We start from the raw sequence: 14,023 nt of genomic DNA, 5'->3' as shown, positions 1-14,023 counted from the left end.
GGCAGGAATTGAGATCGGACACCATGTCGCGATTGGAAAATCCCTGATGTACATAAACAGTGGAAACCCCCCCAAATGACACCATTTTGTAAACTAGACCCCCCAAGGAACTTATCTAGATGAGTGGTGAGCACTTTGAACCCCCCAGTGCTTCACAGAAGTTTATAACGCCCGGGCGTGAAAATAAAAAATTCATATTTTTTCCACAAGCATGATCTTTTAGTCACCATTTTTTTATTTTCCCAAGGGTACCAGGAGAAATTGGACCCCAAAAGTTGTTGTCCAATTTGTCCTGAGTACGCTGACACCCCATATGTGGGAGAAAACTATTGTATGGACACACGTCAGGGCTCGGAAGGGAAGTAGTGACGTTTTGGAATGCAGACTTTGAGGGAATGGTCTGCGGGTGTCATGTTGCCTTTGGAGAGCCTCTAATGTACCTAAACAGTGGAAACCCCCCACAAATGACCCCATTTTGGAAAACGAGACCCCCTAAGGAACTTATCTAGATGTGTGGTGAGCACTTTGAACCCCCAAGGGCTTCACAGAAGTTTATAATGCCCGGGCATGAAAATAAAAAAATCGTATTTTTTCCACAAACATGATCAATTAGTCCCCAATTTTTTTATTTTCCCAAGGGTAACAGGAGAAATTGAACCTCAAAAGTTGTTGTCCAATTTGTCCTGAGTACGCTGACGCCCCATATGTGGGAGAAAACTACTGTACGGACACACGTCGGGGCTCGGAAGGGAACTAGTGACGTTTTGGAATGCAGACTTTGAGGGAATGTTCTGCGGGTGTCATGTTGCCTTTGGAGAGCCCCTAATGTACCTAAACAGTGGAAACCCCCCACAAATGATCCCATTTTAGAAACGAGACCCCCTAAGGAACTTATCTAGATGTGTGGTGAGCACTTTGAGCCCCCAAGGGCTTCACAGAAGTTTATAATGCCCAGGCATGAAAATAAAAAAATCGTATTTTTTCCACAAACATGATCAATTAGTCCCCAATTTTTTCATTTTCCCAAGGGTAACAGGAGAAATTGGACCCCAAAAGTTGTTGTCCAATTTGTCATGAGTACGCTGACACCCCATATGTGGGAGAAAACTACTGTATGGACACACGTCGGGGCTCGGAAGGGAAGCAGTGACGTTTTGGAATGCAGACTTTGATGGAATGGTCTGCGGGTGTCATGTGTGTTTGGAGAGCCCCTGATGTACCTAAACCATTGAAACCCCCCACAAATGACCCCATTTTGGAAACGAGACCCCCTAAGGAACTTATCTAGATGTGTTGAGCACTTTGAACCCCCAAGGGCTTCACAGAAGTTTATAATACCCAGGCATGAAAATAAAAAAATCGTATTTTTTCCACAAACATGATCAATTAGTCCCCAATTTTTTCATTTTCCCAAGGGTAACAGGAGAAATTGGACCCCAAAAGTTGTTGTCCAATTTGTCATGAGTACGCTGACACCCCATATGTGGGAGAAAACTACTGTATGGACACACGTCGGGGCTCGGAAGGGAAGCAGTGACGTTTTGGAATGCAGACTTTGATGGAATGGTCTGCGGGTGTCATGTGCATTTGGAGAGCCCCTGATGTACCTAAACTATTGAAACTCCCCACAAGTGACCCCATTTTGGACACTATACCCCCCACGGAACTTATCTAGATGTGTGGTGAGCACTTTGAACCCCCAAGTGCTTCACAGAAGTTTATAACGCTCGGATGTGAAAATAAAAAAATCATTTTTTTCCACAAAAATGATATTTTTGCCCCCAATTTTTTATTTTCCTAAGGGTAACAGGAGAAATTGGACCCCAAAAATTGTTTTGCAATTTGTCCTGAGTAGGCTGATACTCTACATGTGGGGGTAAAACACTATTTGGGCGCATGGCAGAGCTTGGAAGGGAAGGAGCACCATTTGACTTTTTCAACTCAGAATTGGCTGGAATTGAAATCAGACGCCATGTTGCATTTGGAGAGCCCCTGATGTGCCCAAACAGTGGAAACCCCCAATTCTAACTCCAACCCGAACCCCAACACACCCTTAACCCTAATCTCAGCCCTAACCCTAACCCTAGCCCTAACCCTAACCCTAGCCCTAGCCTTAACCCTAACCCTAGCCCTAACCCTACCCTAACCTTAACCCTAGCCCTAACCCTAACCTTAACCCTAGCCCTAACCCTAACCCTAGCCCTAACCCTAACCCTAATGGAAAAATGGAAATAAATACAATTTTTTTATTTTATTATTTTTCCCTAACTAAGGGGGTGATAATGGGGGGTTTGATTTACTATTTATGGCGGTTTTTATATTTGGCAGCTGTCGCACGCTAAAAGACGCTTTTTATTGTAAAAATAGTTTTTGCATCACCACATATTGAGAGCTATAATTTTTCCGTATTTTGACCCACCGAGTCATGTGAGGTCTTATTTTTTGCGGGACGAGTTGACGTTTTTATTGGTACCATTTTCGGGCACGTGACATTTTTTGATCGCTTTTTATTCCGATTTTTGGGACGCAGAATGAACAAAAACCAGCGTTTCATGAATTTCTTTTGGGGGGGTGCATTTACACCGTTCCGCGTGCGGTAAAATTGATAAAGCGGTTTTATTCTTCGGGTCAGTACGGTTACAGCGATACCTCATTTAGGTCGTTTTTTTATGTTTTGTCGGTTTTATGCAATGAAAACTATTTTATATAAAAAATAATTATTTTTGCATCGCTTTATTCTGTGAGCTATAACTTTTTTAATTTTTTCGCTGATGATGCTGTGTGGCGGCTTGTTTTTTGTGAAACAAGATGACGTTTTCAGCGGTCCCATGGATATTTATATGCGTCTTTTTGATCGCGCGTTATTACACTTTTTGTTTGGCAGTATGATAAATCATTATTTTTTGCTTCGTTTTTTATTTTTATTTTTTAATGGGTTCGCTAAAGGGGTTAACTAATGGGACAGTTTTATAGGGCGGGTCGTTACGGACGCGGCGATACCTAATATGTGTACTTTTATTTTTTATTTTTTTTTATTTCCAAAAAATGGATTTATTTGGGGGAATATTTTTTTTTTTCTAATTTATTTGGCGATTTTTTTAAAATTATTTTAACACTTTTTTTTATTTTTTTTTAACTTTATTAAATAGTCCCAGGTGGGACATCACTGTCCTGTGACAGATCGCTGATCTGTCACATCACAGATCACTGTGACAGATCAGCGATCTGTCACAGGCAGTGCAGAAGGCTTCCTCATGCCTGCGCTTTGCAGGCACTGAGGAAGCCAGCTTCCTGCAGGCCCCCGTCGCCATCTTGGATTCGGGGGCCTGCAGGAAAGGAGCCCCCCGCAGCAGCGCTGCACATTGCGCTGCCGTGGGGGGCTCAGGGAAGCACGGAGGGAGCCCCCTCCCTGCCGATGCTTCCCTTTAACACCCGGTACACCGCGATCAAGTTTGATCGCGGTGTGCAAGGGGTTAACGTGTCGGGGGCGGTCTGTGACCGCCCCTGACACATTGTGCTGGGTGTCAGCTGTGATAATCAGCTGACACCCGGCCACGATCAGCGGCGCTCACCACGTGATCGCGGTAGACGTACTATCCCGTCCATGGGCATAGGGGCCCGGGTCCCATGGAAAGGATAGTACTTCGGATGTCAGGAAGGGGTTAAATACATTTTTTTAAAACAAGAATTACCCCATTTCTCAAAATTGATGTAATATGAAATGCCAGGGAGGTGAAAATTCAAAAAGTCAGCACCTGCTGTAGAGCACTGTATACACCAATACTGTATTAGTGTGGTCTATATAAATGTATAATTTGACTATGAAAACAGATTAGCAAAAATATTTGTTTGTGGCACACACACTTTGTGACGTAGACAGTCACAATGTCACAATTGCATTTTTGGAACCATCTTGGTGCAAAACTGACTTCAGATAATTTTTTTTCAGTAAAAAATATTGTGCTGACTTGCTGCTTTTTAGTGCATTAGGACGAAAGAAACATTTTTCAACTCTAGATAATCATGAATTGAAGAATGGATTTTTAATAAATAGGGCATCATATGCAGTATATTATAAACCCATTCTTCAAATATTTATTGAAAGGTATTACATTATCACAATTGGGAGTATTGTTTTTTGATTTGTGTGTGTTTCAACTAAAAATCTGTACCCATTATTTTGGCTTTTGAACTGGGTCTATTCTTTCCCATTTTTTTCTGCTGAGATATGTCATCATTAGGGATGAGTGAGTAGTAAAATACTCAGACTCGCTGTACTCAATACGAATACCTCCTAATACTCGAGTACTCGTAACAAGTAGTGAGTCCAATGTAAGTCAATGGGAAATGCGAGAAATGTACTGTGTGTGTGTGCTCAGCTGGGCAGGGACTGTGCAAAGACTGTGCCGGGCTGTGTGGTACTGTGCAGGCCTGTCCGGGACTGTGCTGGACTGTGCAGGTACTGTGCTGGGACTGTGCTGGGCTGTGCGGGACTGTGCTGGGCTGTGCGGGGACTGTGCAGGGCTGTGCGGGACTGTGCAGGGCTGTGTGTGGACTATGCGGGACTGTGCGGGGCTGTGCAGGTACTGTGTGGGACTGTGCAGGGCTGTGCGGGCCTGTGCTGGCCTGTGCGGGACTGTGCTGGGCTGTGCAGGTACTGTGCAGACTGTGCGGGACTGTGCTGGGCTGTGCGGGACTGTGCTGGGCTGTGCAGGTACTGTGCAGACTGTGTGTGGACTGTGCAGGGCTGTGCGGGACTGTGCTGGGCTGTGCGGGGACTGTGCAGGGCTGTGCGGGGACTGTGCTGGGTTGTGCGGGGACTGTGCGGGGACTTTGCAGGACTGTGCTGGGCTGTACAGGTACTGTGCAGGACTGTGCGGGACTGTGCTGGGCTGTGCGGGGACTGTGCGGGCTGTGCCGAATATTGCGAGGCGAGTAGTGAAATACTCGCCAGCATTCGAGTACCACGAGTACTGCATTACTCGCCGAATACCGAATCCTAACGAGTATACTCGCTCATCCCTAGTTATCATATAAACCGTTGTTGCTTTTAATTACTGTGCTATGCAGGCATTGCTTCTTAAGAAAGTTTAATTTTTTGGAATGTGCATTCCTCATTGTGCAAATCCTTTTTTTCCCGTTCCTCAATATCCTAACTCACCCTAAAATGGCTGCTGCATTCCCTGCCAATGCTTGAATAAAGGCTATAATAGTTCCTCTGGATTGGCTGCAATACACAATGAGATACCTGTAAGGCATTATGACAAAATAGCAATCATGTCTGAAGCCATGTTAACCTTCATGTGGTGCAAAAGGACATTGGGTGACTCTCACAATTTGAATCGCAAATTATTCAAATACACTGGGACCTTCAAATGAATTCCAATTGTGTCAAATTGATTTGCTCCTCTCTAATAGATAGACATGATAAAATATAGACAGATAACAACAAATAGCTAATTCTGCTCTATTATGTTACATCATATCCATATCCTTCTGGTCTTAATAGCAACAGCTTAATTATTGTGCAAGTTCTGACTATATGCTAGTGGAAGCATCACTAATAAGCAAGTTTAATTACAAAGCTTCTCTATGCCTATGACACCAACAAAGTAAACATTTTAATTGCAGCTACAGTGCCATATGTTCCAATGTGAGCATCTGACAAATAGCAATAAGAGAGCACTAAAATGCTCAGATGCTCGTTACTCGAATCGAGCAATTCATAATATTATTCTCATTTTGAGCAAAATGTATAATGGGAGACAATGGGAAATTAAAGCATTTTTTCTGGCAGAGGTCTAGGGGGGAGTATTAATGTTGAAATGGATGGAAAAAATGCTGAATCGAAGGAGAACAGCATGGCATGGCGAAGACCCCTGGAAGCATCTCTGACTCCCAGATTGCTGCTGACAACAATGGTGTCACACTGTTACTCCACTATTAGAATTTGCAAGAAAACATTAAAAATATATGAGAAATTGGAGTTTACATGGCAAAAAATGTTAAGAAACATTTTTTCCTGTATAATGACTTGTTTATAAGGCAAAATGTAAAAAGGATTTAAAAAAATGTAACTTACCGTATTTTTCCGACCATAAGACGCACTTTTTTCCCCCAAAATTTTTGGGAAAAGTGGGGGGTGCGTCTTATGGTCGCAATACACGGTACTAACCTGGTGGCTGGTGGCAGTGGGCGGGGCTCTGCTGTGCGGTGGTGGCAGCGGGCGGCGCTCTGCGGTGCGGTGGTGGCAGCGGGCTGTGCTCTGGTGCAGGGGCGGCAGCTCCGCCGGCATTTCTTCGCAGCCCGGAGGCCCCCGCACTTCCCTTGCTGGCCGCCGCCATGTTGTGGTGGCCTCCGGGAGCATGGACGCCGGGAAGATGGCCGCCGGTCCTGGGATGGCACATGCGCAGCTTCAGATCTCGTCCCGAGATCTCAGGAGACGAGATCTCGTTGCCGAGATTTGAATCTCGTTCCCCTAGATCTCGGGACGAGATCTGATCCCGCGCATGCGCCGTCCCCGGACCAGCGGCCATCTTTCCGGCGTCCATGCTCCCGGAGGCCACCGTAACATGGCGGCGGCCAGCAAAGGAACTGCGGGGGCCTCCGGGCTGCGAAGAAATGCCGGCGGAGCCGCCGCCCCCGCATCGGAGCACAGCCCGCTGCCACCACCGCACCGCAGAGCGCCGCCCGCTTCCACCACCGCAGAGCCCAGCTGCCCCTGCCTCAGCACAGCTGCCCCTGCCCCAGCACTGCTGCCCCTGCTCCAGCACAGCTGCCCCTGCCCCAGCACAGCTGCCCCTGCCTCAGCACAGCTGCCACAGCCCCAGCACTGCTGCCCCTGCGCAGCTGCCCCAGCACTGCTGCCCCTGCCCCAGCACAGCTGACCCTGCCTCAGCACAGCTGCCCCAGCCCCAGCACTGCTGCCCCTGCCCCAGGACAGCTGCCCCTGCCCCAGCACAGCTGCCCCTGCCTCAGCACAGCTGCCCCAGCCCCAGCACTGCTGCCCCTGCCCCAGCACAGCTGCCCCTGCCTCAGCATGGCTGCCCCAGCACAGCTGCCCCTGCCCCAGCGCAGCTGCCCCAGCACAACCAACCTGCCCCAGCACAGAGCCGCCACCGCACGAGCCTGGACCACTGAATGACCCCTGTGACTACTTCTCCACCTGTGCCGGATCCCTTCCCAGGTAACCTGAATTCGGACTGTAAGACGGACCCCCATTTGACACATTATTTTTTTTCCCTATTTTCCTACTGAAAATTGGTGTGCGTCTTATGGTCCGGTGCGTCTTATAGTCCGAAAAATACGGTAAGTAAACCAAAGTTGAATGTTTTATAGAAATTTCAATGTAATATATGAAGGAAGCAAGAAGTGCCAAAAATTAGAGCATCAGAATTACTAAGATACATCCTGTATTAGACATAAAGGAATGCCTCATACACATTCTGCTCAAGATTGTAATGAAGTGGTACTCGTGGACTCATAATGACTACTCACTAAGTGCAAATCTTGCCAATAATTACAAGCAGGGTAATCCATACATCCTTTAAGGCACCAACTGGAGTGGCTCATAAAAAAATTAAGACAGTGTAGTTGTGGCATTTCTACACTCATAAAGGCTTTGCACAAAATGCAAAGCCAGGAAAAAATATAAAAATTATAAATAAGGTTATCCAGTCATTCCTAGACCCTTGAAGGTGACAACTGGCAGGCCTCATTCAAATAGTGAACATTAAAAGCACTTTACTCGATGCTCTCATCTCGTGGTTTAGAAAAGTAGGGTCTAATTCAGGCTTTATTCATTGCTATCAGAGTGAACCTTTCACCACTTTCTGTTGCTAGGTAAAAGCGCTTGTCTGTTATGACTCCCCCTTGACTCTAAAATCCACTCAAACAAGATGCTATTGGATCACCCGCCATTGATGAGGAGTACTCGGTACCGGCCGGTTCTTAAAGGGGATGTGTCATGGCAGGAGTTGACCCGGCCCGAGGCCTGGGGACCGACGCTGCTATGCAGATCCTCTGGGATAATGATAGGGCAGCAGAGATGGTTAAGCTCTCCACAGGTAAAGCTGTAACACAGGGCAGCTTTGATGTAGATGTTAAAAGTGATGTTGGTAAATGTAATGCAGGGCAGGTAGGTGATGCAGAAAGGATCAGAGGACACAAGTGAGGTGCAGTTCCAAACCTTTACTCACTGTTCTGATGCACATATGACTGCTTGGCACTGTGTCCTCCAGGTGAGGGGTCCAGCAAACTTCCAGGTAGATCAGGATTCACCTTTCCAGTATACGCCTCTCCTGGCCGTCTCACTGTGCTGGCTTGTCAGATGATGTCCTCTCTGCGTCCCTTTGCTCCCTTATGGCTGTTTTTCAGATGAAGATAACTGTGGCTTGTTGCTGAAACACCTACAGGTGCCTCTGCCTCCGGCTTGCTAGTTGAGTCTGATGATTTGTCCACTAGGCTAGGGGGCCAGCACCCCCATGCAACCTGGTCTCTCCATTACTGGATCGTGCCCCACTGGTGGCATCTACACTTCCCGTGCCCCTAAGACCCCTACTGCTCTCTGCAAGCTTCTTTCTGTCTCTTTCCCTCCTTCTGCAGCTTCTCCTGACAGGGAGCTGCTTCACCACACATCTGCTCACTTTCCTTCCTTCTGACTGCACTGAACTGTTCTCTCCTGCTCTCTTCCTACCAACTCCACCCACCTCCCAACACCCTTTACTAGCTAGCCAGGGATGAGGCCATCCTCCCTTAGGGTGCCCTGCTACTGTAGTGTGTGTTGAGTGCAGGTATTAGAGACCTGGGTGGTGCTCCCTCCTTACCTGAGAGTGGGGTACAACACCTCTGGGTGAGGTGCAGTACCTCTGTGGCGACTAGACCCTCAGGGGCGCCACATTATTGGCAGGACAGCACAACACCTCCAAGGAATAGAGGGACATCTTATGCCAGGTGTCCAGCTTTGAGACCCAATAGCTGAAGGTCACAGAAGAATTAGGGAGTATGGTTTTGTTGACCAGGTATTGCTAGGCCATCTTTAAAAACTTTTCCTTCTTTGCCAAAAATCGTCAGAGCATGGATGCTGGGAGGGTGTTATGAAATTGGCCCAGGCCTTAGACAGTGTAACCCTGCTTCTGCTGTTCTGGGTGTGTGTCTCACTCACCTGTCCTCCTTGGTTGGGCAAGAATGCTTGCCCCTTGCAGCTAGTGTTGTCTGATGGGTATTTTTTAACATATTTTCCACAATGGCTTTCTGGGATAGCACCATTTTAAAAGACTTCTCCACCTCTGGAAGAAGAGATGCATGGTTCTCCTTGTAGCCTGAGTCTAGCAGGGAGAACAACCAGTACTCTTTTTTGGCCAAGATGAATGTAATGGCAGGGTCATGGGCAAGGTGTGCCATATGTGCCAAGGTTGCTACAGCCTGCACTTCCCTGTCTCCACTATGATGACTAATTTCCATCTCCTCCTCCATCCCTTCCTCCTCATTCCCCTCCACAGCCCATCCGCATAGGAGAGACAGGAGAGAGCTTGTGTGGTACTAGCCTCTTTTCTGCTATCAGCCAGCTCCTGTTCCTCCTCCTCTTCCTTAGCCTCCAGCTCTTCATTGTTACCAAATCTGCGCTGAGCATGTGAAATGAGGCTGGGTAGTATCTCCCGGTCTGATGTCGTCCTTTGTCTTTCCACCTGGTCCACATGGAAAGGTTCATGTTTAATTGCCAGCAGCGACTTTTTAAGTTGGCACAGAAGCAGGATCATTGCACTGATGATGGCGTCATTGCCTCTCACCATCTTTGTGGAGTCCTCAAAGTCTTGGAGAACCGTACAAATGTCAGGCATTCATGCCCACACTTTACTTGTTATGTGTGTAGGCTGACCAGAATACCAACGGGCATGTTGGAGCTGGTATTCCACAACTCTCTTCTGCTGCTCACAAAACCTCGTCACCATGTGCAGGGTAGAATTTCAGTGCGCGGTCACGTCGCACACCAGTCAGTGAGCTGGTGTCACGGGTGTGTCAAAAGTTGCAGACAGTCACACTGCATCTAGCTGCAGAAGGTCTCAGCGGTTGGCTTTGCAGACTCCTTCCTAATCCTTCTGACTTTAGGACCCAGTGGCTTTCTCCCCCGGCTCTAGTTGGCACACCTTGTCTGGGGTGTTTATAACTCCCACCTTGCTGCTGGGAGTTGCTGTTGATATTTCCATTTATATTTTCCTGTTGAGGCTTGGTGCATACAGTTATCATCCTCAGTTTGATACTTTTAGAGAGGGGGCTATGGGAGTTCCTGAAGAGGAACATTTTGATTTGTCGCTCTTCTCAGTGTAGTGGTGGTTCTGGGTAATTTGAAGATTATGGGAGACAGGTACAAATGTATGGCTGACAGAAAACACATACAAGGTCAGGACCTGAATGTGAGTGACTTTGTGTGGCTGTCTACCAGGAACATCAGGTTGAAGTTCCTTCCTGGAAGTTGGGACCAAGATTCATTGGTCCCTACAAAATATCCGCCGTCATTAATCCAGCAGCGTTTTGTCTTGAGCTATCTCATGATCTTAAAATCCACAATGTCTTTCACAGGTCTTTGCTCAACAAATAGGTTGAACCTCTTGAGCCCTCACTCCTACCACCGCCCCCAATAATGGTTGATGGATATCTGAAGTTTAAGATTTCGAGGATCGTAGATTCTCACCTCCAACGTCATTCCTGCAATGCTTGGTGCACTGGAAGGGTTATGGCCCAGAGGAAAGGATGTGGGTCTCGGCATCAGAGGAAAATGCCCCTAGGCTTGATCATTCATTTCACATTTCTTGTCCCAAGAAGCTTGGTCCTGAGTGCCTAGAGGCCACTCGTAGAAGGGGAGTAATGTCACAGGTGTGTCAGAAGCTGCATACAGTTGCAATACATTAAGCTGCAGAATGTCTCATCGGTTGGCTTTGCAGACTCCTTCTGACATTAGAACCCAGTGGCAACCTCCCCCGACTCTAGTTGACACACCTGAACTGGGGTGTTTATAACTCCCAAATTGCTGCAAGTTGCCGGTGATATTTCCATTTCCCTGTTGAGGATTGGTGCTATAGCAGTCGGCAATTTTCCGCTTTGGTGTTTGGAGAACGTCTGTGTTTCTCTCTGAGTCTACTCAAGGTAAGTGTTCCCCTCATTTGTGTTTATCCTATCTGAATTTATTGGTAGTGGGGATTGGTTTGTGCTCATCCTATCCTTCCCTTGAAGGGCTTATCGCCAGCGTCAGGCAGGGGTTAGGCATCCTGCTCAGCAATAGGTGTAGAACCTATATAGGGATGCTTATGGCAGACAGGGTGATGTTAGATCTGCCTAAGGGTCTCCACTCCCTTCCCTAGTGTTGAGTTCCCTTTGCCTTATCCCTTCATGTTGCACTTAGTCATTCCTACACTGTGCATGACAGCTGGCACTTGCATTGTGCTTCTGTAGCATTGCCAGAGAAGCAGCAGCTGTAGCTGACTTGCCGAAATAGGCGCTGATGCATTGTACCTTCACCAGAATCTCTTGCAAATTTGAGTAGGTTTTCAGAAACTTCTGAACTACCAAGTTGAGCACATGTGCTAAGCATGGTATGTGTGTGAGCTTGTCAAGCTTCACAGCCATTGTGTTATGCCCATTATCACACACAACCATACCTGTAGGTTCAGCGGCAAGAGCCACAGATCTGTCTTTCACATAAACCAAGTTCAACAGTATATTTGACAATAGTCAATTGTTGAACAACCAAATATCTACACCTGTTGAAGGATAATTTAGTTTTTTATTTCAAACTAACAAAATGTCACACAAACCAAATTCTAGAGTATGTATGACAGTAGCTAATTTTGGAACAAACAAATTTCTGCACCTGTAGCAGCACAATTTTTAGTTTTATTTCAAACCAATTAAATTTTGCATAAAGCAGATTCTAAAGTATATATGACAATATTAGTGTTGAGCATTCCGATACTGCAATATCGGGTATCGGCCGATATTCGCGGTATCGGAGTTCCGATACTGAGTTCCGATACTTTTAGAATATCGAATACCGGAATCGGAAGTTCCCATAATGCAATGAGCCAGTTTGATTTTATTCAGCTAATGAGGAATCCTAAGAAGTGTGGGCACATCCTGTTATGCATGTTAGGCATGTTAACTAATGGCATGGCTGTGATTGGCTGCTAAAATGATGTCATGATGCACTATAAAAGCCGCCGCCATTTTGAGTTCACTCTGCTGTGAATTTACTTAGGGACAGGACGCTGCTGTTCTGACTCTGAGGGACAGCTTGAGCTAGCGATTTGCATTATTGTGCTTTACCCAGGCTACTTTAGCAACCGCTGTGTGAGAAGATTTCTTTTGCCTTGCAGCGCTGTTCATGGATGTCTGCAAGGTCTCTGTGTGTGAGTGCAGCTCATGCTGTAGTGTGTTCTGCAGCCACCTCCAGTTGTAGTCCGCTCAGCGTGCGTCACTGCTTCATACATTGTCCTTTTTTGCATTACTGCTGCTCATTTTTCCAGATTTCTCCTATTAGTGAGTGTGGTTCCATCCGTATCCAGCTAGATTGCTTGAAAACACTATATAGGAGTAGATAGAGGAGCTTTTCTGCAGCCTTGCAGCGCTGTTCATGGCTGTCTGTGAGGTCTCTGTGTGTGAGTGCAGATCATGCTGTAATGTGTTCTGCAGCCACCTCCGGTTGTTGTCCGCTCAGCGTGCGTCACTGCTTCATACATTGTCCTTTTTTGCATTAGTGCTGCTCATTTTTCCAGAATTCTCCTATTAGTGTGGTTCCACCCGCATCCAGCTAGAATATTTGCAAACACTATATAGGAGTAGATAGAGGAGCCTTTCTGCTGGCTTGTGCCCTGCAGCCCCAGCCAGATTAGTATTAGCCTATTTTTTGGAGCCTCATCTATTGCATTGTAGGTTACCTTCCTGCATTGTAATAACTACAAAAAGTTTGTGATACTATCGGTTTTACATCTTTGGGCACATCCAGTGTCTTTTTGTGAAGAAAAAAAAAAAAGTTAATAAAGTTCACCAAACACTCCACTTTACAGTTGTGTAGGCCACATTAGCTCATATTAAAGTTTAGTCCACACTTTATAAAATTAGTGTTTCTTATACCTGTTAGCAACTGTTCAGGAATAAGCACACTAAGCCCTTAGTACTTTTCTGCCTATCTTTATCAGTCTACCAAGATGAAGAAGGCAGGCAGTAAGGCACGTGGTCGAGGGCGTGGAGTTTCTACAGGGAGAGGACGTGGGGATTCTGTGCCTGCTGCGGGCACCAGTGACTCAGCATCCCCCAGTTTTACCAGGGAACAGTCCTTTATGCGCAGCTTTGGAGGAGCTCGCCGTACCCCACTGCTGCGGGACGAACAAATTGAAGCCATTGTCGGATGGATGGCAGCTAACGCATCAAATTCAACTAGTTTCAGATCCTCTCAGGTCCAGAGCACTTATGAGAGCACCCATCTGTCTCTTCACCACCTGCCAAATTGCCCAGGCAGTCAGAGAGCCTTGGACAGGAGCCATCTCTACTTCTGTTCTCTGAATCTGTTGGCTTGGAAAGAGGGAGACAGCCAAGGAGCATTCGAGAATTTGAAGAAGAGGTAGTATGCAGTAATGTGCAACAGCTTTGTCTCTCTGAATCTGAAGAGGCGGGTGGGCCAGTGCCTATGGTCAGCACACCTCAGTACGCATCTGATGATGAGACTCAGGTGCCACTTTCTGGTGCGTACTGTGCTGTCGAGACTACCCAGGAGAAGCAGTCATTTGAAGAGGGTAGAGTAGATGATGAGGTCCTTGACCCATCCTGGCGTGAGGTACAGGAAGGTGGTGGGGGCAGCTCTGAGGAAGAGATTCCCCGAACGGCCAAAAAAGGAGGGAGAGGGAGGGGGCAGACTCGGTTGCCTGTAGCCTCCACTTCGGCACCCATTAGGAGCATGCCTCTTCCAAAACCCAAAACGGGCGCTCCCAAGACTTGCACTGCCTGGTCCTTTTTTTGACACAGTTGCAGTTGA

The sequence above is a fragment of the Dendrobates tinctorius genome, unplaced genomic scaffold, assembly GCF_039654945.1.
Source record: "Dendrobates tinctorius isolate UK_male_01 unplaced genomic scaffold, ASM3965494v1 ptg000011l, whole genome shotgun sequence".
NCBI lineage: Eukaryota > Metazoa > Chordata > Amphibia > Anura > Dendrobatidae > Dendrobates > Dendrobates tinctorius.
Note: the sequence above shows the minus strand (reverse complement) of the source record.